Source organism: Dromiciops gliroides, chromosome 3 (assembly GCF_019393635.1).
Source record: "Dromiciops gliroides isolate mDroGli1 chromosome 3, mDroGli1.pri, whole genome shotgun sequence".
Classification (NCBI taxonomy): Eukaryota; Metazoa; Chordata; class Mammalia; order Microbiotheria; family Microbiotheriidae; genus Dromiciops; species Dromiciops gliroides.
The window spans coordinates 188,311,421-188,339,072 of record NC_057863.1 but is presented as its reverse complement, the minus strand read 5'-3'; the positions used below and the strand labels follow the sequence as shown (position 1 = coordinate 188,339,072).

The 27,652-nt window shown below is 36.4% G+C and overlaps 1 protein-coding gene and 1 pseudogene across 1 annotated transcript in view; both read left to right on the top strand.

The window, feature by feature from the left end:
• Positions 1 to 27,652, top strand: part of TMEM182 (transmembrane protein 182) — an 82,973-nt gene that overhangs the window by 41,438 nt on the left and 13,883 nt on the right. The window lies entirely within an intron of this gene.
• Positions 11,327 to 26,150, top strand: LOC122745963 (annotated as a pseudogene).

The window sequence follows — 27,652 nt, the reverse complement described above, 5'->3', positions numbered from 1 at the left end:
GAATGAATGAAAATACATTTATTAATAATTTATTGTATTCAAAGCAATGTGCTAGTTCTGGAGATACAAATAGAAAAATCTAGACAGTCCTTGCTTCCAAAGAGCTCCCAAGGAAAAAACAAAACAAACAAACAAAAAAAACTAGGGCCTTGGAAAAGTGATATGATTTGCCAAAATCATGCAGCTAGAAATTAGTGTAGTCTTAGGGTTAGGGTTAGGGTGCCTGACTCCAAGTTCAGAATTTTCATTATGTTACAGAAAAAGTTGCATTCTAGGATTTGTTTTAAATATTTGCTTATCTATGCACTTTTCCACTTTCAATAGATGCGTCATGGTGTTTCGGAGAGTTCACTAAATTTGTGGCTAAGGATTCAAATCTTGGCTCTTTTTTAAAATTACTTCTCCACTTGCATTTTCTTGGCTCAGTTTCCTCATCTGTAAAATTTTTATTTGATTACATTTATTCAACAAGCATTTATTTAGTGCTTACCATGAGTCAGATGTTGTGCTGGGTGCTAAAGATAGGTGGGAAAATAAAGTTATATAGTCCCTCCTTTTAAGAAACTTCCATTCTATTGGGGAAAAACATGTACACTGAAAATTTAATACAAATAAAAAGAAAGAGAGCACAGTAATTTCAGGGGGAATTTACTAGTATCTGGGGTAGAAGGGGATTATTATATGTTTCTGGTGTGTGGTATGCTAATTGAGCTGAGCTTTTAAGGTAGTTAGGGAACAAGGATCATCTTGGGATCTACCAAATAAGGTCTGTATGGCCAGAAGGTATAGTGTGCAAAGGAGAATAATGAACCTAGAAAAGTAGGCTGGAACCAGACTGTGAATGAATTTAAATGCTTCTAAAAATCAGGTGTAAGGCAAGAGGGAGCCACTGTAGCTTCTTGACCAAATGAGTGACCTGGTCAGAAGTGTGCTTTAGAAATATTAAATACTACCTATGTGAAGGATCATTGGGAGAGGGCAGGGACTAAATTAAGATGCTATTTTAAAATTTAAAATTCAAAAATCTCACCTAGAAATGATGAGGACCTGAACTAGAATACTGGTTTTATGAGTGGAGAGAAGGCAACAGAATCAAGACCTGGCAACTGATTGGATATGAAGGGTTAGAGAGAGCAAAGAGTTGAGAAGTTGGAATCCTGGATGAATGGAAAAATAGTAACACTTTCAACAGAAATAGGGAAGCTATGATGAAGGAAGGACTTAAGGAAGAAGAAATAATGAATTCTGTTTTACATGCTGAGTGTAGAATGGTTATGGGACATCCAGTTGGAGACTGAAGTATAGGAGAGAGAGTTGGCTTGGGTATATTTATATCGATAGATATCAATAGATAAATACAGCTTTATAGTTATAGATCTATATCTTGGACACACATATATTATGTGCATATATATATATATACATACATACATACAGAGAGAGAGAGAGTGATAGAGAGACAGAGAGAGAGACAGACATACAAAGCAAAAATGAGAGTGAGAGAGTCACCTTCATGGAGATGATGAACCAATGCAGGCTATTGAGGCAGGGATGGATGTGCTAGAGCCTGCTTGTACTGGCTGTCCTATTTTTTCCACTTCATGATTTTCTTTTTAAAAATATATATTTCCCTTCATTACATGTTAAAGCAATTTTTAAACATTTGGGGTTTTTTTAAGTTTTAAAAAGTTTTTTAAAGTTCCAAATTCTACCCATTCCTCCCCTGCTCCCTGAGATGGTAAGCCATCAGCTAAAGGTTCTACAATTACAATCATATACAACATTTTTCTATTAGTCATTTTGTTGCACTGGCTTTCCAAAGGCTTGGGTAATTGTTTTGCTGATTGTCTAGACATAATAAAGTAATAAAGAAAATGTTAATAATGCATATTAAACTCAAAATTGTGTCATAATTTTTTTGTTAAGAGCCAGTTTCTAAATACTTATCAATGTATCCCTGAGAGAATGTAGAAAGAGGAGAGAAGATAGTTGGACCCAGAGCTCTGTGACACATTGAAACATAGGGGACAGGACCTGAATTGTAAGCCTAGTGACTATGGGAGAGTAGCTAGACATGTAGGAGAAAAACTACAAAAGAGCAATGTCATAAAAACCAAGGGAAGAATTTAAGGAGCTTCAGGGAGATCAAGAAGGATAACAACTAAGAAAAGGCCATTATATTTTGTTTAATATTAAGGAGTCATTAATAACCTTGAAGAGAGTAGTGTTAGTTGAGGAATGAGAATAGAAGACATATTGCAAGGAACTAAGAAGTTAATGGAAGGTGAGAAAGTGGAGGCAATGAGTGTAGATGGTTTGATATGGAAGAATCAACTAAAGGTTGTTGTTTTTTAATGGAGGAGATTTGGTCATGTTTTTGAGCAGTAGGAAGGAAGAAAGGTAAGGAGAAACTGAAAATTAGGATAGGGGGATGATTGAGGAAGCAAGTTCATAGAGGAGATCAGAGGGATGGAATTAATGACACAAGTTAAAGGGGTTAGTTAATCACCTTTTCCTGAGCCTGGAGCAAAGGATAGACAATGGAGGGATGGGGGTGAAGTAGAGGCAACTTGAAGTATAGAGTTGGGAAGAAGAAGGAACTCAGGAAGATTGGCTACAACTTTTTTCAGAGAGGTGAGGTCTTATGCCAAGGGGGAAGAGGAATACTATGGGTAGACTAAAGAATATTTGGAACAGTTGTTGTGAAGAGTAAATCAAGGAAGAGCAAAAGGATTGGCATGTAGCAGTGAGGTCCCAGTGAAGATTATGTAACATAAAGGCATCCTCATGGTATGGTTGTGTGACTCCTCCCAGATGACCAGAATAAGACTGATAGGGGGTATAATCTACTGTTGAATTTGGAGAGGGACAAGTGGTGATAGCAAAAGAGGACAGATGACTCCAGGGTAGATGACACTATAAAGTTGGGCTTACATAACATAAGATAATGATTCCGAAGGTGACCTCAGAGGACCCTTTCAGCTCCAAATCAATCATGACCTTGGTTTCATACTTGACTTGGAAGTTTACTGGTTATGTGATCCTGGGGTGAGGAATCTTAACTTTTCTGAATCTTAGTTTTCTTGTTTGTAAAATTAGGATAATACTTACCTCACAGGGTTGTGAGAAAAGTACTCTGTAATCTTTAAAATGCTAAATGAACACAACTATTATTATTGTGTTGTGCATGAATCTGTGGCTTTTCACTCATTTAGGATCTTTTTTTGTCATATGCCAACCCAGAATGATCCCTTAGGACAGATGTCGCTGAGAGGTAATGCGGTCCATTTCTGCTTCACTAATTCTGTATGCAGAGTTCAATCCCCTCTTTCATGAGATGATACTAAATTAGAAAAGAGCAGAACTTGGCTCTTTATTGGTACATGAAAATATCAACACTGTGTAAAGTCAGTAGAAAGTGGGGCCTGACATCCTCCCCCCACCCCCTGCAGAGGAATACTGATGTCATACCTGTGTGTCCTGAGCAAAGGTTGGAGCTGATAGTGTTTTGGCTTTGCTATACCAAAGGGGATAGAACAATAGGTCAAGCTTAATGGAAGAATGTCTAAGTGTTCCCTAGAGAAGTCCAACTCTGGCAATAAGGTCAGTTGGGCCATTAAGGTACTTTAATAGTTTATGAGTTCCATAATTTCATCAGTGTATGTATTCTTTCAACAAATGCTGATTATAACCTTTCTATACCATTGTGGATAGTCTACATGATTTGTTCTGCCCACAAATATTTATCACCTGGTGACCAATTTTCTAAATGATGAAGCTTTCCAAGCTTAGTGAGGTTGGTCTTCAAATGATAGATACTTCTTTTCTGGGCCCATATACAAAACCGTTTCAACTTGTTATGATGCACTAGAATTTATATATTACTGGCCAAGGATCATGCAATTTCAAGTTATTGCAGTAGAACTTTAGAGGAATTGACTAAGGTGCTAACATAGTGTTTTGAGGTTTGCAAAGCTTTACATATGTCAATATTATCATTGCATATTAAGAAGATATCTTGGGGCAGCTAGGTGGAACAATGGATAAAGCACTGGCCCTGGATTCAGGAGGACCTGAGTTCAAATCCAGCCTCAGAGACTTGACACTTACTAGCTGTGTGACCCTGGGCAAGTCACTTAACCCTCATTGCCATACAAAAAAGAAAAAAAGAAGAAGAAGGAGAAGGAGGAGGAGATATCTTTATGTCAGTAAATACAAAACCCAAAATGGGGAAGGATGGTAGAGAATATTTGGTTAAAGATATAGAGAGTCAGGACTAGAAGGCATGTTGTCATCAGAATATACTAAGGACTACCCTGCCATGTCCCACTCCCAACCATACCCTTGATTTTGGGGAAATCAGATTTATAAAGTTCAGAGAAAAAATGGCACTAGCCCATTGCCTGAAATTCTACAGGGGAAGCCAACCCAGGAGGAGGAGGCTTTCAAAAATGAAATTCTGAAGAGACAATGAGTAAATTGCAGTGAGTAGAAAAAGGGTGAGTTATCTCAAGAAACTAATATAGATGCCTCAGGAACTCATTGAGTAACCCATATCTTAAAATCAGTTGTCTAGAAGATGGGAGCAGAGGCAAGTAATGAAAAATGACTAGAAAAATGTAACAGTTTTAACAAAAATAGTGGGAAGGGAGGCAAAGTTTAGAATAAGCAGATTCTGGTGAGGAATGCTAAGGATTTTCCTAAACATTAGATTCAAAGAATAAAGGAGAAGTGAAGAAGGTGTAAGATTGTTAGACTTGGTCAATGGGGTGATAATAATGGGCAACAGAACAAAGGCAGAGCAACTTAACTTTCAGTCTTCTATTTTCTCTGCCAAGGAGAATGATCTTTGTATTGGAAGGAGCTGAATAAAAATAAGTAACAGGGGCATTGAAACCCAAAATAACAAAGGAGAAAGTAAAGAGGATCTAAATTTCTTTAATGATTTCAAGTCTCTAGACTGAAAATAAATTAAATTCCGAATTCCGTAAAGAACTGGAAGTTGTGATAGTCAAACTAGTGCCAGTTATCTTTGAAAGAACATGTGGGGGGTGGGGCAGGTAGGTGGTGCAGTGGATAGCGCACTGGCCTTGGATTCTGGAGGACCTGAGTTCAAATCCGGCCTCAGACACTTGACACTTACTAGCTATGTGACCCTGGGCAAGTCGCTTAACCCTCATTGCCCTGCAAAAAACCAAAACAAACCAAAACAAACAAACAACAACAAAAAAAGAAAGAACATGTAGGGGGCAGCTAGGTTGCACAGTGGATAAAGCACCAGCCCTGAATTCAGGAGGACCTGAGTTCAAATCTGGCCTCAGACACGTGACACTTACAAGCTGTGTGATCCTGAGCAAGTCACTTAACTTTCATTGCCCCCCCCCCCTAAATAAAAAGAACATGGAAAATAGGGTGGTACAACAGAACTGGGGAAAGACAAATTTTTAGGTATTCAAAAAAGTTAAAAAAACAAGTGTGGCATCTAAAAATTAAAGGTCAGCAAACTTGATTTTGATGCTAGACAGAATTTTGTATTATTAAAGGTGTGGTTAGTGAACATCTAGAAAAGGAAGCAGTAATCACAAAGAACAAACATGACTTCAACAAGAAGAGGCCATTTCTGACTAATATTATTTCCTTTTTGGGGGCAATTAAATAGGTAGAACAGCAAAATATGGTTGATGTTATTAATCTACGTTCAAGCAAAGCATATAATGAATGATCTTTCAGGCTATCTTTTTGAGCAAGATGAAAAGCATATAATTATCTTTCAGGCTATCTTTTTGAGCAAGATGCAGAAAGGTGGGTAAGACAATGATGAAATTAAGTAGTTTCAGAACTAGCTAGACAGCTAGATCCAAAGAGTAACCATAAGAAGGTTTCCTGGGAAGGAGACCTCTAATGGAACACCCTAAGGATCTATCTGATCTTGTGCTGTTTGTTAGTGTAGAAAAGAAAACCTTAGATATTATGCTTATCAGATTTACAGACAACATAAAAATAGAAGGGATAGTTTACACATTGGATTCAGTTTGATTCAGCAAACATTTACAAAATTCCTACTGTGTGCCACACATGGTGGTAGGTGTTAGGGATACAAAGACAAAAACGAAAACAGTCCTTGATTACAAGGAACTTACATACCACTGGCAGACCAACAAATATATAGCTAAGTAAATATAAAAAACAAAAGTAGTAACAGATCAAATGAGATAATGCTTATAAAGCACTTAACACAGTTACTGGCACATAGTAGGTACTATAGAAATGGTGTCATCACCACCACTACCACCACCATCGTCATTGAATATTAGCATTATTATGGAAGAGGGCATCAGGAATATTATCACATAAGAGATAGTAGTTGAGCTAAGCCTTGAGTGGAACTAGAGATTTCAAGAGGGAGGTGAGAAAGAAAAACATTCTAGGCATAGGGGACAGACAGCTTGTGTTAAGGCATAGATGTGGGAGACAGACTGTCATGCATAGGGAACAACAAGTAGGACAGTTTGGCTAGAAGAAGAAGAAGAATATAAAATAAATCTGTAAAGAGGTTGGTGCCATCTTATGATGAAGTTTAAATGCCAAATGGATAGAAGATAGAGGCAGGCTCCAAAAAGATTTCAACAGGCTAGGACATTGAGCCAAATGTAAACAGCTAGCAGTATGGTATGGCAGCCATAGAGTAAGTTTGATTTTAGGCTGCTTGCAGAGAAGTACTGTGTCTAGAACTAGGGAGGTGAGACTCCTCTGCACTACCTTTATTAAAACATCATATGTGGAGTATTATGTTCAGATCAGGGCACTGTATTTTGAGAAGAATTTTTATAAGCTAGAGGGTATCCAGAAGACATGCAGAAGCAATAAAAGTGATGGGAGGCCTCTAGATAATTACAGATAAAGATGGTTGAAAGAACTGGTGATATTTAGTCTGGGTAAGAGAAGACTCTAAGGAAATATGATTACTGTCTTCAATTCCTTGAAGAAATGGCATGTAGAAGGATTACTCTCATTCTGTTTGACCCCTAGGATCAGAACTTGCCTTGGATGAAAGCTGTAGACCTCATATTAAGGAAACATTATCTAACACTTAGAGTTATCTAAAAATTGGATGGGCTTTCTCAGGAAGGGATGGGGTCTCTCTCACTACAAAACCAAGGCTGGATGGACCTTTGTTGGTTATGAGAGTGACTTTTTAATCTGGTAAGGATTGTAGAGTTGTGGACCATAGAGCTTTTGAAGTTCCTTACAACCCAGATTCTGTCATTCTGGGTATGGTGAAAAGTCTATATTCAGACATTGTTCAGTAATTTTTCAGTTGTGTCTGACTTTTCACGACTCTATTTGGGGTTTTCTTGGCAAAGATACTGGAGTGGTTTGCCATTTCCTTCTCCAACTCATGAGGAAACTGAGACAAACAGGGTGAAGTGGCTTGCCCAGAGTCACATAGCTAGTAAGTGTTTCAGGCCAGTTTTGAATTCAGGAAGAGTTGTCTTCATGACTCTAGGCCCACACTCTTTCTACTGTGCTCTATACTTATTTATATTGTCTGGATTAAGCAACTGTTTAATCCAGACAATATAAATGGAACTTTTATCAGCATAGCTGGGTACAAGGATTTTCCTACTAAGTACCAAATCAACATTTCCTTGATAATGAACTCAGAATTACATTTGTGTACATAATATAAACAGTGATCTTAACTGGATAATAATTTTCTCCAGTGGATGTGGCACCTGAAAAGATTTAGCTTCTGTTGTTAACAGTTCCAATCTAATAATACCATTCAAATATTTAGTGGATGTAGTGTGCTATGTTTTGAATTCCCTTTGTACTTGCCCTTGTGTGTAGTGCCAGCAAAAAGGGACCTCTTTAGGTTTTTCAGTGACATTTTATCACTTTTCTATTTGTCAGAACAAGAGGTTAAGGGTAGGGGCTATATGATTGAAAGGGCTGGTAACTTTTTTCTCTTTCAAGGAAGTGAACAGTCCTCAGTGCATAGTTGTTTTGTAAATGTATGTTGTTGATCACTAGGAGAACTGGGAGGGAGGGTGTGGTTTGAAGCAGCATAAATCTATCACCACTTCTAGGAAAAAAATATCTCCCTATTGACAGTACTTCACTGACTTGCCTCTGCATTTGAAAGATAAAGTATTCTAATCCACTTTCCTGGATTTGCTGGAGGAACAAAGAAAAAATAATACAAAGGTGAAACAAAAATCCACATAATTATCAAGTAATAAATACATGATTCAGAAATAAAAAGGATTTTGGAAGTGATTTTTCATATCCTTTTTCTTGAAGAAGCAAGCAAGAATAGGGAGAATTGATTTTGTGTCATGAGATGATCCTATAAGGAGTTGTAGGTTAACAGTACAGGACTCCTACTCATGGGGATTTAGGTAGAAGAAGGATATTTTCACACAGGTTGAATTCCTTGCATTAAAACTAGAAAAATAGTATCAGAAGGATTAAAGGACACATCTGATAATTGCTTTTCTTTGTTCAAGAAGGCACACACATTTACAAAGAGATAGCACTTCTCAATTTCTGGTACTCTCATCATCCTCTTCCAGATAAAGTAACCTCTGAGGGCAGCAAGAGCCCCAGGAGAATATGTGAAATAAATAGAGGAGGTAAAACAAAGAGAGGAAGGAAACAAGCATTTATTAAGCACTTACTAGGTGCCAAGCTCAGGCATTCTAAACTTACAGGCACACACGCAAACACCCACACACAGCTCACATCACTCTTCTGCACCTGCTGTCTTCATGTCTGTATGGTGAAAGATCCAGGCTATAAACAGCCATCCACAATTGACAAGTGAAAGGCATTTCAGGCTGGGAAGAATATGACTTGAAAGGCCTGTAGACTGCTTCATGAATTCAGAAGCATTTTTAAGGGTCCTACATTCTTTTCCCAATATTCAAGAGGCAGGCATTTGAGAGAAATTCAAAAGAGTAATTGTTCAATGCAGAAGAGAGTGACCTTAGGAAAATACATGTCTTATCACTTTGCATAGGACCCTGGAGCAGACTGAGGTTCTTCAAGGGCAGGGAGCAGGGAATAAAGTGGAAGAATAATAAGAATATTTTTTATTGGTTGCCAGATACATTTCATACTGTAAAATTAGTTCTTCACCTTTTGTGATATATGGGAAGGTAGTTTTATTTCTCCCTGTTGTGATTCCTGAAAATGTCTATGACATCTGGACCCACAGTCTAAGAGGCAATAGAAGATCTAGCCAGTCTTGTGTTTCTAAAATGATTGGCTTTGTGAACTCTCCCAGGCTCTATTTGTTGTGGTTGAGATTTGGCTAGAAAACATCTCTGTAAAGAGGCAGTAACACTAAATAGCTTGAAGAGATTTCTTCTGCTTTTTTAAGTAATGGAAAAACCTATAAAATTTCTTCTCTCTCTCTCTCTCTCTCTCTCTCTCTCTCTCTCTCTCTCTCTCTCTCTCTCCCTTCTTGCCTTTCCCTTCTTCCCTCCTCCCTTTCTCCTCCCTCCCTCCCTCCCTTTCTTCTCCCTCCCTTCCTTCCTTCCTTCCTTCCTTCCTTCCTTCCTTCCTTCCTTCCTTCCTTCCTTCCTTCCTTCCTTCCTTCCTTCCTTCCTTCCTTCCTTCCTTCCTTCTTTCCTTCCTTTTTCCCTTCCTTCCTCTTTTCTTCTCTTCTTCTTTTCTTTCTCTCTCTTTCTCTTTTCTGATATATTTTTACAAGCTTCACTGTTCCACTGTTTTGATTGTCTGAATCAAAATGGCTCTTTGACCCCCCCCCAAGAAACCCACATTTTTAGTCAAATAGTATTTTTTTTTCCTAAAACAAGTTATGAAACAGAATTGTGAGGTCTTTATAGGAACCCAAAGGAAATAAATAGTTCAACTCAGATGGAAACTGTTCTTCAAATGCCTAGGAATCCAATGCACTGTCCAAGGGACTGTTATCTTCCTTTATCTTAAAGAGTTTATGAAAGAAATAATTACTTAAGGAGGGCATTTTCTTTCTCATTTAAAGAATTCCTTCTACTGTTTATGCATATTACTTTTTCTTGTAGGTGCTTGATAAATGTTTATTGGTTGATTTATGAATGACAGGACCAGGTGTCAATTCAACTTACTGGTTTTTATTGATATGTGATGGTTTTATTGATATTCTAAAAAATATTTTAATCTGGTGGAGAAGGAAATGGCAAACCACTCCAGTATCTTTGCCAAGAAAACCCCATGAACAGTATGGTCCATAGGGTCATAGAGAATCAGACACAACTGAATGATTGAACAATAACAAAATCTCTACCTTGAAAAAAATGCTGTTATGTAAATTCAGAGAATTTGTCTTATTCTTTTCAAAAGAACCATTACCATGATATCTGTCCAGCAATCATGTTAACTTTATTCATTAATTTAAAAATACTTCTTGAGTGCATAACTTATATGCTCATTACTATAAAGGTTACAAGTAACTGTAAACTTTCCCCCTGAAGAACTCACTATTGAGATGTTGAATGATAGGAACAAAAAAACCCCACTTTTTCCTGCCCCATTCAAAAAAATTTTAAATTATTTTTTGATAAATCTGTGGGTGTTAAAAACTTAAAGAATATTAATTTTCTACTAAATTATATGTTTCTTCCCCTTGTTTAGAAAATGTAGATTGGAAAAACATAGTTAAGCAGAATTCTTATGAAAAGATATGTACTGCAAACTCAATATACATTAATCATGTGATAGGGTAACCATTTTTGTTGTTGTTGCTGTTAAACAAGTGAATGTGCATTTACAATCCATGAAACAAGGCATAGTGTCTAGGAATAGAGAATTGATGGTGCCATTTTAGTCCACCCTGGTCAGGAATGCAGGTGCAGAATATGGTAATCAATTGTCAATACCATATCTTAGGAAAGACACTGATAAGCTTGAGGGTGTCCAGTTCAATTCAGCAAATATTTACTAAGCCTCTATTGTGTGCCAACCACTTTGCTAAGTTTTGCAGATACAAATTATAATTAAAAAAAAAAAAGACAGTTCCTGCCCTGAAGGAGCATACAGTCTAATAGAAGACAATACAAGGAAGCTAAATGGTAGAGGCAATGGCAGCCAGAGTATGGGGGGTATCTGGTGCAAGGGGATGATGTTCATGGAAACAAAACCAAGCAGAGCTGCTGATGGAAAATGGAGAGTTACCTGGAGAATTCTGAGCCCTTATAAAGGAAAATTTGGGGGAGGGGTTTATTGCTTTGCCTTCCAACCCTCCAAACACAGAGGGATGAGGCAACTGAGGGAACTGAGAAGGTGTTGATTATCAAAAGTTGAGTCAATCTTCATAGCGATGAGATTTCAGGTTATCCTGAGGGAGGCATGGTGTTTCCTAGAGCTATGGGTGGAAAATGGAGAGAAGAGATATCAAGGATGGTAAAGACCAATGAAGGGATGCTTTGTCTGGAGAAGACGAGTAAGCATGACAGCTGTCTTCAAGCATTTTTTGCTTGAAATCAGAAAGGAGAACTAGGAGAAATGGCTAGAATTTGCAGAAAAGCTGATTTAAGATTGCCATTAGGAAGATTTCCCTTACAGTTAGGACTCTCCACAAGTATATAACTGCCTCAGGGAGCAGTGGGTTCCTCTGTAATGGAAAAGTTCAAGGAAAGGCAGATTGTCACTTGCTGGTTATGATGTAGAGGGCATACTTGTTCAAATACAGGTTGTACAACTGTGATTTTGTTTCTTGTTTTTTGCATGGAAAGAAAACCATAGAAAATGTATTAAAATGATTCAATTGCATATGCTAAATAGATATTATATACAATTTACCTTTCTGGTAGCATTACTATAACTTGGGTAAAATATCTAAATGTGAAAATATCCTTTATTTATGATGGTGTGACAGATTAAAAGATTCTTGATTTGATCCCTTTCCAAATGTTCAATAATATAAATATAAGATTGCTGATGCCACCTTGTGGATGGCACCAATAAAGACCCACTAGAAATATATTTTAAAAAACCTTAAAAATGCCAAACCATAGGTATAGTTTATAGTCCTAAAACCCATTTCTTTAATAGAGTTTTAGGGCTAGAAATGATGTTGAAAAATCAGTTATTTTCTTCCTTGATATTCTAATAGAACCACTCTGACCACAGTGAAGATACGTGAGAGTCTATATGATTTTACAACACTTTAGAGACTGGCCCCCATTCTACTTAGGAGTTATTACTCTCAAGAAAATACATATTATACCTAATCTAAAGCACCTTTCTTCAGATTGAAGCCACAATAACTTTTTTTTTAGTAGAGATGGCAAGTGCCTGATCACTATATTGTATAAAATGCAAATCTTAGGATTGGGAACAGACATAAAATAGACATATAAGCAAGCAAAAATTTTGGATGTTCAATCAGTGAAAAACACAGGCAAAATAAACAGGGTTTCCTGACCTTTTTGTGTGAAAGAACCCCTTTAGAACTTTAGTAAAGCCTATAGATCCTATCTCAGAATAATATTTCTTAATGCATGAAATAAAATGCATCAAATTACACAAGAAATAAATTATTTAGAAATAGTGATGTTATTTTTCCCATTAAAGTTCATAAACTCTCCTTAGTCATCTATGGCCCTATGTTAAATGTTCTTGAATTGAAGATTGGACAGCTTGTGTATAAAGAAATTTTATGGGAATTAAGTAAAATTAAAGAAGAAGGGAGACAAGTGATGAATATTTGGGGAACTAAAGTAATCTGATACATGTATAAGAGTGAATGTCTGAAATAAGATATAATAATTCAATACTTGATTTACAATTAATTGTAGAATTAAGAATATTGGGGGAAAGGAGGAAAAATTTCCAAAGAAGAATGGAAGAAAAAGTCAAGTTAACAAGCATTGATTAAGGATTTATAAGCAAAAAGAAAGATAGTCCCTGCCTTCAAGGAGCTTAAAATCTTTTTCTTTTTCTTTTTTTTTAAGTGAGGCGATTGGGGTTAAGTGACTTGCCCAGGGTCACACAGCTAGTAAGTGTTAAGTGTCTGAGGCCAGATTTGAACTCAGGTACTCCTGACTCCAGGGCTGGTGCTCTATCCACTGTGCCACCTAGCTGCCCCAAGGAGCTTAAATTCTAATGGAAGAAGATAATATACAAGAGAGAGTTGTAAAGGGGGAGGTGGGAAGTACCCCTATGGGAGCGTGGTAGAGAAATTCAAAGAATGAAGAAAAAGTCTTGAAGGAGAAAAGTGGCCTGGAATTAAAACATGGAGTAAAGGTAGGAATAATTATGTTGAAAGTTATACTTTTACAGGTAACAGTGACAGAAGAAAATTGTGTAAAAATGAATAAAACTTGGAATTTTGTTGAAAGGAAAAACCATAACTTGGTAATGTAGTGAGGAATGAATGGATTTTTATTGACAGTGAAATTTAAAATGTTTTTCTTGGGGCAGCTAGGTAGCACAGTGAATATAGCACCAGCCCTGGATTCAGGAGGACCTGAGTTCAAATCCAGCCTCAGACACTTAATACTTACTAGCTGTGTGACCCTGGGCAAGTCACTTAACCCCAATTGCCTCACACGAAAAAAAACAAAAAACAAACAAACAAAAAAAACAAAAAATGTTTTTCTTAAGAACTTCAAACTTGTCTGTCATCTGAGAGAAATATTTTATAGTAACAAAATGAAATGAGGTAACATACAAAATAATTTGAGAATAAAGTTGTTGATACCTAACTATAAGGTATTATTGTCTGGGAAATATTGGAGTAGTGGATTCTTCCATTTCCCTGAAGAAACATAAAGATGGTTGTGGTGGTGGTGTTGAGAAACCTTGATCAGCCTGGTTGTTGGAACCCATGGCTTCAGCTTTTGGTATGATATGCTTTGAATCTGAACAATTTAGAGAGTAACATCATCCCATTGTGTTGAGGAAAGAATTTTGTCTGTCACCTGATCATCCTTTGTACATTTATCGCCATAGAGAACCTTGTCAGAGAAACTTGTGGCACATAAAATGGCATAAGTATGTATGTAGTTTCCATCTTGGCCCTGACAAGGCACTCTTAGTTAAGAAAATAAGGTATAAATTGCTTTTTTTTGGGTCTCTGCCAATTTATCTCAGAAAGACTACCTTAGGGAAGAAAAGCACTCCTTTCTCTATATGTTAAGTGAGGTATCTCTTTTAACTGAAACTCTGTTTGCAAAAGCAATCCCCTCTAAGAAAATGATAAAGCATTAGCAATATTCTTTTCAATGTCTAGGCCATTACTAGGAATTGGGAAAATGGTCAAGATGAAGCATCTCAATAGACATCTATAGTATAGAAATTTCACACCCTATTTAATTTCATAATTCAACTCAGCCTTAGGGAAAGGACGTTCTTTTGTTGAGTTTTAAGTTTAGTACTGTAGGCATGAAAATGACTACTATGGACAGAATATACTTCCCACAAGAAAATTTAGTGAGTCAAACAGAGGTATAGAATTTGGGCAAAGAGCTAGTCTTCCATGAGAGCATAACCAAAAAGAATGACTACTGTCCAGTGTGCATTTTGGATGGCCCTACCAGGAGTGATGGTGGTCTTTAAGATCAGTTTGGCAGTTGTCACTGTAGACATGTGATAGGTATTAGACCTGTGATTGTAATTTTGTTGGCATAGGGAACTATGAACTATTATTCCCTAGTTGAGAATACATCACTATTTTTCTATGCTTTGGACCAATGGAGATCATTCTTTGCCTCATTTCTTATCTAGCCTTAATCACTGAATTTGCATTTACTCAGATGAACTGAGATCTGGGAGAGACCTTAGCTTAAAAAGACCAAGGTCTCTCACTGCATCTAGGGCCATCTCCAGTCATCTTGATATATATCTTGTCACTGGACCTAGATGACTCTGGAGGAGAGAGTGAGGCTGGTGACTTTGCACAGCCCTGCCTCACTTAAATCCAATTCACTGCAGGTCATGACATCATGGTCCTGTTTGAGAATGAAAGACAAACAACAACAATAAGAACCACCAATGGAGCAATAAGATACAATTTCTATGACTACTTAAATCAATTTTGCTTTTCCCAATATCCCTCTCAAAACATAAGGAATCTTGGCACAGCCTTCACAAAGTAGTTCTTAGTATTGTATGGAGGAAACTGGGGGTGGGAAGGGAATCAGAAAACCCAGATTCAAATCTTAGCACTACTACTTCCTATCTGTGTGACCTTGTGTGTAGTAGTAGTAGTAATTCAAATTTATTTAGCATCTTAAGATTTGCAAAGCAATTTGCAATGTCATCTCATTTAATGCTCGAAACAATACTGGGAGGTACATACCATTGTTGACACCCATTTTTATATATTAGGAAATTAAGGTTAAGAGAAATAGTTACTAAACATCTGAAGGAAGATTTGAAATAAGGACTTTATGATTCTATACCACTGCACTACCTCTGGGCCATGGTTTGCTCATCTGTAATAGGAGGGGGTTGGACTAAATTATATTTAAGGTCTCTTCCAGCTCTAAATTCTAAGATCTATCTAGTCTGACCGAAGGTCACGAGTGAAAATTAATGCATTAGCAATTTAAAGTTAGCTCATTGCCAACATTCACTGTAGAAATGAAGTATTGCCAGCTATTTAGGCAGGGACATGTTATATTTTTGAAGCATGAAGATTCCAAAATAATGGATCATTCCTAGGCCTAAAGCTTTAAATTTCCAATTTTGAAGCCACAGTACTTTTTTTTTTACTTTTAAAACTTGAAGATTTGGATAATTCTTGAATATAGTGAGTGAATCCTTATTTTAAAGGAACCTTTTAGAATCACTTTGTTGGTCTGATGATACCAATCAAATCAATTTGTCGGCAGGCATTTATAAAGCACTTGTGATATGCCAAGCACTGGGGAAACAAAGTCATAAATATCCCCTACCCTCAAGGAAGTTAAAACAAGTACACACATTTGTATTTTTAAAATAAACACACATGGGACAGCTGGGTGGCACAGTGGATAGAGCACTGGCCCTGGATTCAGAAGGACCTGAGTTCAAATCCGGCCTCAGACACTTAACACTTACTAGCTGTATGACCCTGGGCAAGTCACTTGACCCCAATTGCCTCACTAAAAAAAAAAAATTAAATTAAAATAAACACACACACACACATAAACATATATATATAAATAAACATGTGTGTGTGTGTGTGTGTGTGTAAGATAATATATTTTTTGATGGGGGGAAGAAAGGCACAGCTAGAAGGATCAAGAAAAGGCTTATAAAGGAAGTGACATTTGAAGAAGGCTTTGAAAATACCTGAAGATATTAAGAGGCAGAGGTAATGAGGCAGTGTATTCCAGGTTTAGAAAAACTTGGAGAAAGAAGAAGGAATTATCATGCATTTGTATGACATTTTAAGAGTATGGTTTATTCAGACTATATAGTAATTTTAGTTTTCTTAGATGTATTTATTTTAAAATACAAAAATTTCTTTTTATAAATGGAGCAACAAGATACTGAATTTTAACAATTAAGGGTATTTGTTTTTTCAAGTTTATGAGAAACATTGAAAACCTCAGAACTGGATCATTAGCATTATATTAGAACTCTTTCTTCAAAATACCTGTGATCTCACTGATAAGGCTACTTCCTCAGCAATGCAGATTGCAACCTGTCCATTGCCTTCTAGTCTTTGTTCAGATATTTCTGCCAATTTGTCATTGATAACTTATCCAATATTCTGGGACCCCTCCTCTTGATAGCTAGATATTGTTTGGATACAAATGAAATGTGAATATGTGCATGGGTTATCCCTTACTTTCACTATATTACTAGCCCATCTCCTTTTCTAGTAATACACTGCTCTGATAACATCCCTTAAGTGCCAGGCCTGAATTCAGGAAGACACATTTTCATTAGTTCAAATCTGGCCTCAGACACTAGCTATATGACCCTGGGAAAGTCACTTAACCTTGTTTGCCTTAGTTTCCTCATCTGTAAAATGAATTGCAGAAGAAATAACAAACCATTCTAGTATTTTTGCCAAGAAAACTCTAAAGGAGAGTTTACAAAGAGTTGGACATTACTAAAATAACTGAACAACAGGGCACTATTCCTGTGAAATTCTTCACTGCTAATATGATACACATCTTCCATTGACCTTTGAGTGATTCACAATTTTGATTTGTCAGAGACTGTGGCATTCTTTAATTTGTAGCCATATAGTATAATTATAAGAATATTGACAATAAAAAAAATGGGACTTTTTTCAGGGAGAAAAGTGGGGTCATTAAAATCATCATACAGATTCTCAAAGGCAATCCAGACTACTTTTATTCTATTAAATTTGAAGTCTAATTCTATATCCATCTTCATTAATAACTGTTTAAGTATATGTTCTCATATGTCAGCTCTATGGACTGGACATCCGATTGCCCACCATCATCTGAATGATAAGCATTACTCATCCACTTGGTTTTTCCTGTGTAGATAATCAGGCCTGGCTCTTTTGATTGATTCTGGTTCTCATTTATGAGACTCTCTAGTGTTCCAAAGCTTGATACAAATTAGCACAATGCTGTTTATAAGTAGGAGCATCTGAAGGATCTTAGGCAATCCCTTTTCCATTTGGATTCATCAATGAAAAATATGACAGTAGCAAACATGTTTGACATACATCTGCTGGCTTTATGTCTCAATTGATATTAATTGAGAGGGTCATCAAACAAGATATTCATTGTTATATCTTGTATTATTTTGACATAGGATCTGACAAATGTTTTGTTGGAAGAGAAAATTTAAGGTGAAATTTCTTCTACAAGAAATTGTCGACAAACAATGAGCACAATAGGATTTTGTATTTTCTAAACTTCAGTTGTGTGACTTTAAAAATGTCTGCTGTAGCATATCATTTAATAATACCTGTGATTTACATAATACTTTAAGGTTTGTAAAGCACTTTATATATGTTATCTCAGTTGGTCTTCACAAAAACCCTTTGATATTATTATTGCCTCCATTTTATAAATGGGGAAACTGAAGATGAATGAGGTTAAGTGACTCACTTAGGGTCACATCCATTAACTATTTGAAACAGGATTCAAATTCAGGCCTTCCTAACTCTTAATCTGGTGTTCTCTTCATTATGCTACATAGCTAACTTTGTAAAACTTTACCTGTCCCCATCTCATAACTCCATCAAGAATGCCCTCACTGTATATATAGATTTTTCTCATAAATATTCTGTAGTGATGATCAACTCTATAGATGTATAACTACCATATGAATTGGTGGTTATTCATATTTTCTTGTTCTTCTATTTTTGGTAAATATTCTGAGTTCCCTGCCCCACTTCCCAACCTTCGTTACTTCTTATCTTACACACACTACAACAACAACAACAAAAGACTTTTTTTGGGGGGTGCAGGGCAGTGAGGGTTAAATGACTTGCCCAAGGTCACACAGCTGGTAAGTGTCAAGTGTCTGAGGCTGGATTTGAACTCAGGTCCTCTTTAACCCAGGGCCACTGCTGTGCCACCTAGCTACACCCCCCCCCCCCAAATTGACATTTTTTAAAAGTGTGTTGCTCCCAGGACAGGACTCTTTTGTCTCAATCAGATGTACTTCCCATCTATGTTTTCTTGAGAGATATTTTTACTTCCACATGTACTACAAAGGGATCTATGATGTTAAATCTAAATGTGGTGCCTCGACTGTCATTGATAGAGGAAATAGTTTGTTATAGATAGCTTTAAAGATTTTTTCCATTTTTCACCTGTAGATTATCCTTCTTCCTGTTTTGCTCTTTAATTCACTTGGAATACTCTGTTTACTGAGGCTTACTTGCTTTCTTTTACCTTGATTTCCCTTTCACTTCTCCTTGGTGCTTTATGACATAATACTGTACTTAATCTTCGACTTCCCTTTTTTGCATGATTTTACAAATGAGGTTATATTATAAACTAATTTTATCCTTAGCTATTTTTTCTTATTTGTTGACAAAATTAAATGTTTGCTGGTTAAGATGGTTTTTAGACTTTAATGATCATTCTGATGATTTATTGTACTTAGAGATGGTGATAATTTGTTTTGATTTTCTCTTCCTTTGTTTCCCATTTTTTGCATCAATAGCTTGTTTAAGTAATTAAAATTGGAATTGACTTATTGCATACTATATCTCCTAATTTTTATTCTTTCTTATAATTTGGCATTAATTTTGATCTTTGTTGTAATAAGACCAAAGATTGACTATTCAAAAGTAGTTATTTTGGAAATGATTTCCACAGTATAACTTGTCATTTCCTGGCTGATCTGTTGCATTTTTGTGGTGTTATTTGGTGCTTATAATTTCTAACTCTTCACAAGTTTTCTTAAAGGAGATAGTCATGATACATATGACATTTTGTCTTTGACTTCTTTCTTACTCATAAGCTATATTTTCCAATTTTTTTTGTTCTGTCTACTTCCCTTCACTTTTGCATTTAAGCTACTCATATTAAAGTATATACTGTTCAACTTGAAAAGTCTTACTGAATTCTTTGTAGGGTTTATCTATTTCTTTGTCTTTTCCCGCAAATGTTGGTGAAAAACTGTTTTTTTCTTCCTGGTGATCTTTTTGTATATGCTTATCAAATGTACTGCACCAAGTGCCCAAAGAAATGTTTCTTTTTGCTTTTGGACAGAGATACAAAGCCAACTCCATCAACTAACTAACTCTCTCTCTCTGTCTTTCTCCCCCCGCCCCCACCAACAGATATATATCCTTATATTAGTTGTGATTTACTTTTTCCAGATTCTCAGAAAAACTAAGGCCTAGTTTAAAGAAAAAACACCCTTAGTTTTTATCTCTATACCCTGGGTCTTTGTAACTATGTGAGAGGTATCAAGAAGTTCCATTAATCATTTTTCTAAAATCCAGCTTGAACCATTAACTAGAATATGGATTTTGCAAATTTACTAGCCAGCACTTATTAGCAAACTAATACTATTAGAATCTGTTGGAAGTGCTAGTATTAGAAGCAAAATTTGGACATAACATAGCTCATAAACTCTTTCTTTTTTTTTTTGGGTGAGGCAATTGGGGTTAAATGACTCACCCAGGGTCACACAGCTAGTAATTGTTAAGTATCTGAGGCTGGATTTGAACTCCTGAATCTAGGGCTGGTGCTCTATCCACTATACCACCTAGCTGCCCCAGCTCATAAACTCTTTAATAGGATTATAGATTTTGGGGGGGCGGGGCAATGAGAGTTAAGTGACTTGCCCAGGGTCACACAACTAAGTGTCAAGTGTCTGAGGCCAGATTTGAACTCAGCTCCTCCTGAATCCAAGGCCATGCTTTATCCACTGCACCACCTAGCTGCCCCCAGGATTATAGATTTTAAAAACTACATAGTAGGAAAGGACCTCAGAGGGCCAGGAGAGGTCCTCTTTTTACTGATGAAGGAACTGAGAACCAGAAAGAAGATGAAGATAGCTTGCCCCAGATTATGGAAGTTAACTACATTTTCTTTCTCATGTATTTATCACCTTTTAAACCAGTGTCAGTGTTATTTGTGTAAATGCATTATTTCCCTATTAGACTATCATCTTGTTAAGGACAGGGACTGTTGTTTATCATCTTTATATATCTCTATAGCCTGTATATCTCTAAAGCCTTTTCTAAAATAGATAATTAATAAAATATTCATTGAATCAGATAATTGTGTTTAAGAAAAGTTGGCTGCATATCAAATATTACTTTCCCATTAACTCATATTAGAAAATTAGAGCTATATTTTATAGCAGAAATTTTCTTATGACAGTTGGCACTTTGGTTAAAAAAAGAGAAAAATATTAAAATGATGGTCATGGCTATGATGGGGCTAAGTCCCCTTGCAACTACATTATAGTAAATTTTATTATTTCTAGCAATTTTCCAGTATCTGGAATTTGAGAAAGAGTGATGTTCCAGGTTGGGGGGGGGTGGCAATTAGCAAGTGAAATAATTTTTTACAGAAGCCAAGGAGAAGTCCAGAAATGATATAACCATTCATTCAATGATTCATTGCAGGGCACCTCTTCTATGGAAGGCTCTGCTCTTTTGAAGCTGTTAGTGGCACAGTAGCAAGTAAAGCATGACAATAGTCATTGTTCTTCAAGGAGGCAAAGGACAGTGTATGTTGTGTAAAACTTTAGGCTGGTTTGATTTTTCCCCCTTTAAATTTAGCTTAGATTCAGGCAGCTTGAATTACAAAAAGGAGAGTTGATTTGTTATGCACAGTATCTAAAACAACTTTCATCATCAGTGAGGTCTTGTGACACATACAATATTCCCCACACCAACATCTATTCCTTCCCTGATCTCTGTCATATTCATTTGCTATTTGCAACTGAGACTCTCTAACTAAATCATGAGTGTATTGAAACAGCTTAATTTTGTATTGAGGTTGGTATGTTGTGATAATTTTCATTTCAGCCTTAAGTGCACCCTAATAACTAACACTAGTTTTTAGTGTTCCAGGGGTGTTCAATTCAACAAGTGTAGTTTAAGTTACTGCTATATGCAAAGTATCATTCTAGGTGTTGATGTTACAATGAAAGAAAATGATATGATTTTTGCTTTTTAGGATTTAAAAAACAACTTTGGGGAAGAAGAGGTAAGTACAAAAGTAATTATAATGTAAATTATAATAGGATTGAGTATATAGCATAGGGTAGTGGAAAGAATTCTGGATTTCAAATCAGAGAACATGGGTTCTTTTGTGACAGCAAGTTTGACTTGAGACTAATTTCACCTCCAAGAACTCAAATTCCTCAGGCATAAAAAGAGTTATTTGAGGGGCAGCTAGGTGGCACAGCGGATAAAGCACTGGCCCTGCATTCAGGAGGACCGGAGTTCAAATCCGACCTCAGACACTTGACACTAGCTGTGTGACCCTGGGCAAGTCACTTAACCCTCATTCCCCCCCCCCCAAGGGAGTTATTTGGATTTAATTTCTAAGGTTTTTTTTTTCCACTTCTAAATACTATGAGATCATGAGAGGGCAAAGAGGTGGTCTTAGAGATTCAAGTTAGGGACTAGATGGGGGATTGGGGGAGATGAAAGAAGCAATCTAGGACAAACTTTGTGGAGCTAGCCCTTTCACAGATCTTTGAGAGATGGAAGGGATGACAGTAGGCAAGAATAGGACAGAATCTGGTTGAAGAATGAGGGATGACATTCATATTCCTGGAGGTGGGAGAAGGCAAGATAAGAGTATGAAAGAGTGAATAGTCCAGTTTTAGTGAAACATAGTAAAGGGAAATCTTATAAAAGAAGATAGGAAAGGTAGGTTGAAACCATGTTGTGGAGGGCTTGGTATACTAAGCTTTGTGCTTTATTCAATAGAAAATTAGAAGAAATTGATGGCATTTATCATTTTAAATGTGAACTTGGGAATTCCTAAGACTGAATATTGGTAATACTTTATTTCAGAGAAGTAATGGAAAGGTTAACCGGTCTTTGCAAAAGTGTCTTTTTGGGGAATGAGAGGTTGGATGGGAAAATAGGTGGCACAATGGATAAAGAGCTGGACTTGAAATCAGGAAGATCAGAGTTCAAATTCAAACCCCCTAACTCTACTCCCACTAGCTGTGTCATCCTGGAAAAGTTCCCTTATATCAGCCTCATTTACTTTAAGTACAAAATGAGGGAGCTGCACTCATTGTTCTCTAAAATCCCTTCCAACTCTAAATCTATGATCCATGTTTTATTACTAACAAATTGTGATCTGTATTAGATCTATCCTATCCTCCCAAAAGATTACTATGTGTATATATGTATATATGAAGATATAGGAATGAAGTGATGCTATGTGTAGCCTGAGTGAGGTGGTCAACCCTCTCTTCAGTAGCTACTTTCAATTTCCTTATTAATTCTTATCCCAGGTTCTAAGACATTCAAGAGATATGTCCTGTTATTTCTTTTTTCTCTTATTTCTAATAAACTAAGAGAGATGCATTCTTTTCCATTAAGTAACCACTTTACTCTGAGAGCACATCCTAGTTTTTATAATAAATTTGAGAAATTTCTTTTTCCTGTGAGCTTTCCTTTCTTTCTCACGTCTCCTAGTTTCATGGTCTTAAATATCCACTTTACCAGATTTATAATATATTAGCAACATAATATACAATACAAATAAATATTCAAATATTTCACCACTGTTTCATGGTAAGAAAATTCTCAACCAGTCACCACCACTAACTGCCTTTGCTGATCTTTCTTCATTTCTGGAAATATAGTCCTACCATCTTGGTCTCTCAATACAGCAGTCAAAATCTTATGAGAATTCTCTTTGTACTACCTTATCCACAACATAAGATTTTTTTTCTTTTATTAACATTTTTATTTAAAGTTTTGAGTTTCAAATTTTATCCTTCCTTCCCTCACTCCCCTCCCCTCTCCCTGAGGCAGTAAACAATCAGCTATAGGTTATACATGTACAATTATGTAAAACATTTCCATACTAGTCATTTTGTATAAGAAGACTGGAATAAAAGAAAAAAAGAAAGTGAAAAATAGCATGCTTCAGTCTGTGTTCAATCAATATCAGTTCTTTCTCTAGAGGCAGAAAGTATGTTTCATCACGAGTACTTTGGGATTGTTTTGGATCATTGCATTGCTGAAAATAGCTAAGTCATTCATAGTTCATCAAACAATATTGCTGTTACTGTGTACAATGTTCTGCTTGTTCTGTTCACTTCACTGTAAGTAAGTCTTCCCAGGTTTTTCTGAAATCATCCTGCTTCTTATTTCTTATAGTACAATGATATTCCATTACAATAATATACTACAGCTTGTTTAGCCATTCCCTAATTGATGGGCATTCCTTTGATTTTTAATTCTTAGCCACCACAAAAACAGCTGCTATAAATATTTTTGTACAAATGGGTCCTTTTCTCTCTTTTTTTTGGATGTCTTTGGGATATAAACCTAGCAGTGGTTTACATAGGTTTATAGTCCTTTGGGCATAGTTCCAAATTGCCCTCCAGAAGAGTTGGATCAGTTCACAACTCTACCAACAGTGGATTAGTATCCCAGTTTTCCCAAATCCCATCCAACATGCAACAACTTCCTTTTTTTGGTCATATTAGACATTCTGATAGGTGTGAGGTGGTACCTGTGAGTTGTTTTACTCTGTATTTCTCTGATCAAGAACATTTTTTCATATGCCCATAGATAGTTTTGATTTCTTTGTCTGAAAACTGGCTATTTGTTAATTGGGAAATGACTTGTATTCTTATAAATTTGACTCAGTTCTCGATATATTTCTTAAATGAGTATCAGAGATACTTGTTATAAAGATTCTTTCCCAATTTTCTGCTTTCCTTATAATTTTGGTTACATTGGTTTTGTTTGCGTAAAAGCTTTTTGATTTTATATAATCCTAATTATCTATTTTAAATTTTGTAATACTATCTCTATCTTCTTTGGTTCTAAATTATTCCCCTGTCAATAAATCTGACAGATAAATTATTCCATGCTCTCTTAATTTGCTTATGGTATCACACTTTATGTGTAAATCATTAACCCATTTTGACCTTATTTTGATATATAGTCTGAGGTATTGGTCTATACCTAGTTTCTGCCATACTGTCTTCCAGTTTTCCCAGAAATTTTTGTCAAATAATGAGTTTTTGTTCCAAAAGCTTGGATCTTTGGGTTTATCACGTACTAGATTACTATGGTCAGTTACTATAGTGCAATTCATACCTATTCTATTCCACTAATCCACTACTTTCTTTCTTTCTTTCTTTCTTTTTTTTTTTGTGAGGCAATTAGGGTTAAGTGACTTGCCCAGGGTCACACAGCTAGTAAGTGTTAAGTGTCTGAGGCCGGATTTGAACTCAGGTACTCCTGACTCCAGAGCCAGTGCTCTATCCACTGTGCCATCTAGCTGCCCCACTACTTTATTTCTGTTTTTTTGTTGTTGTTTTTGTTTTTTAGTGAGGCAATTGGGGTTAAGTGACTTGCCCAGGGTCACACAGCTAGTAAGTATTAAGTGTCTGAGGCCGGATTTGAACTCAGGTACTCCTGAATCCAGGGCCGGTGCTCTATCCACTGTGCCACCTAGCTGCCCCACCACTACTTTATTTCTTAACCAGTACCAGATTGTTTTGATAATTACTGCTTTGTAATACAATTTGAGATTTGGTATGGCTAAACCACATTCTTTCATTTTTTTCCCATTGATTCCCTGGATATTCTTGAGCTTTTGTTCTTCCAGATGATTTGTTTTTATTTTTTTCTAGATCTATAAACTATTTTTGTGATTGTTTGATTGGTGAAATGTAAGATTTAAACTAAGTTTTCAGGATATTTCTGGATCTTTCTCAAAGGTGATATTTAGCACCCTCAATCTCTGAGGAAAGAAATTTACTTAGTCTTTCACTTTCTCTATGCACTTCATTCTCTCTCTAGTCATGACAGATAGTTCTTTCTGGATGACAATTAAATTTACTCTCTCCCAAGACTTTATTGCCTCTTAAAATACATCAGCACTTATGCCTTGTTGGTAGAGCTGTCAACTGGTCTAACCACTCTGGAAAGCAATTTGGAATAAGTGAAAAGAATAACTAAAATGGCCATAACCTATGACCCAGAGTTTCTGTTGTTAGGATTATATATCAAGAAGGTCAATGATAAAAAGAAAGACTCCATATACATCAAAATATTTATAATAGCACTTTTTGTGGCAGCAAAGAACTGGAAGCAAAGTAGATTTCCATTTGGGGAATGGCCAAACAAAATATAGTACATGAATGTAATGGAGTATTATTATTCTTTAAGAAATAATAAATGTGCTCTTTTCCATCGTCCGCAGCCCTTTGGCAGTTGTGAGTATCTCTCCCATGGCTCAGTCTCTGGGGCCCTGCGCTACTCCCTTGTCCCGCCGCCACCGCCACCGTGCCCGGAATAATCTAGGAAATAAAAGACTTCTTGCTCACAGCCAGGCGAAAGGATGCCAAATCTGTCAAGATCAAGAAAAACAAGGACAATGTGAAGTTTAAGGTTCTCTGCAGCAGATACCTGTACACCTTGGTTATCACAGACAAAGAGAAGGCAGAGAAACTTAAACAGTCCTTGCCTCCTGGTTTGGCTGTGAAGGAGCTGAAGTGAAGGAATCATTCAATGTTACACCTGTATTAAAATGTGTTTTTTTAAAAAATAAATGTGATGAATGAATTAAGAGAAAAATGGAAAGACAGAAACAAATGAAGTAATTAGAACTAGGAAAATAATATACACAATAACTACAATGATGGAAAAGAGAAAAACAGTAGCAATAGCAAATCAATCAAAATCAAATATTACAGAATTATAATGAGCCAGCTTGGCCCAAAAGAAGAGATGAGAAGACACCTCCTATTACTTTTTTTTTTCAGAGTTGGGGGACTATGGTATGTAAAACTTCATATAACATCCCACTTTTTGTTGAAATTGTTCTTCCTTTATAAATTTCTTTAGGGGGCAGCTAGGTGGCGTAGTGGATAAAGTAGCGCCCTGGATTCAGGAGGACCTGAGTTCAAATCTGACCTCAGACACTTAACACTTACCAACTGTGTGACCCTGGGCAAGTCGCTTAACCCTCATTGCTCCACCCAAAAAAACCCAATCTTTATCAGAAGGGATGGCTCTTTGGGGTAGGAGGAAGGATATAATCAGAAATGTACATATAAAAACAAAGAATAAAAAAAGATGTATTTTTAAAGAAATGATAATATTACCCATAATCTTTGTGGGAAGGCTGTTTGACTCTGAGGATGTATATGCATTTTGTATTTATTCAATATGCATTTATGTTTTTTTTACTCCAGAAGGTAGGGCTCCTTTAGGGCAAGAGCTGTTTTCCTTTATCTTTATATTTCTATTATCTAGTACATAGTAGATACTTAATAAAGGCTGACTGAATTGAAGTGTTCCAAATGGTTTAGATAAAATAATAAATGTAGGGCAGTTTTCTAGTTTCTCTAGATCTGAATGTTAATTATTAAAACTAAAGTATAGGGGCAGCTAGGTGGCCCAGTGGACACCACTGGCCCTGGTGTCAGGAGGACCTGAGTTCAAATCTGGCCTCAAACACTTGACACTTACTAGCTGTGTGACCCTGGGCAAGTCACTTAACCCCAATTGCCTCACCCCCCCCAAAAAACCAAAAAAACCCTAAAGTATGTATGGAGCTCTTAGCCTTCCTTTCTCCACTTTCAAGTTTGTTTTGTTGAGTATGAAATTAAATAAAGAAAAACATAATTTGTGCTAAGGGCCAAGAGCAATTCATCCATCCTTAGTTTACTAATGTATAAAATATCGATTATAGTATTTATATTACCTGTCATGGGCATTGTCTTGGAAAACAGGGTAGGTTCGTTTTGAACTATAAAAAATATATCCAAGTTGCAAACAAGTAGTTTTTTTTAAAGGGATAGGATAGGAGGGGGGGGCAGGATTTCCTTTAAAAATAATAGCTGTAGGTATTCAGGTGGAGGCTGAATGAAAACTTATTTGGGATTCTTTAGAGGGAATTTCTTTTGAGCTTAAGCTTTGGCCTAGTTGGCCTCTGAGGTTCCTTCCGGCTATGTGAGTCTGCATGATAGGGTTTGTGTGAGGAAAACACTTTGAGAAGCACCATGCAAATATGGAAACTTACTTCAGTGAGTTGCA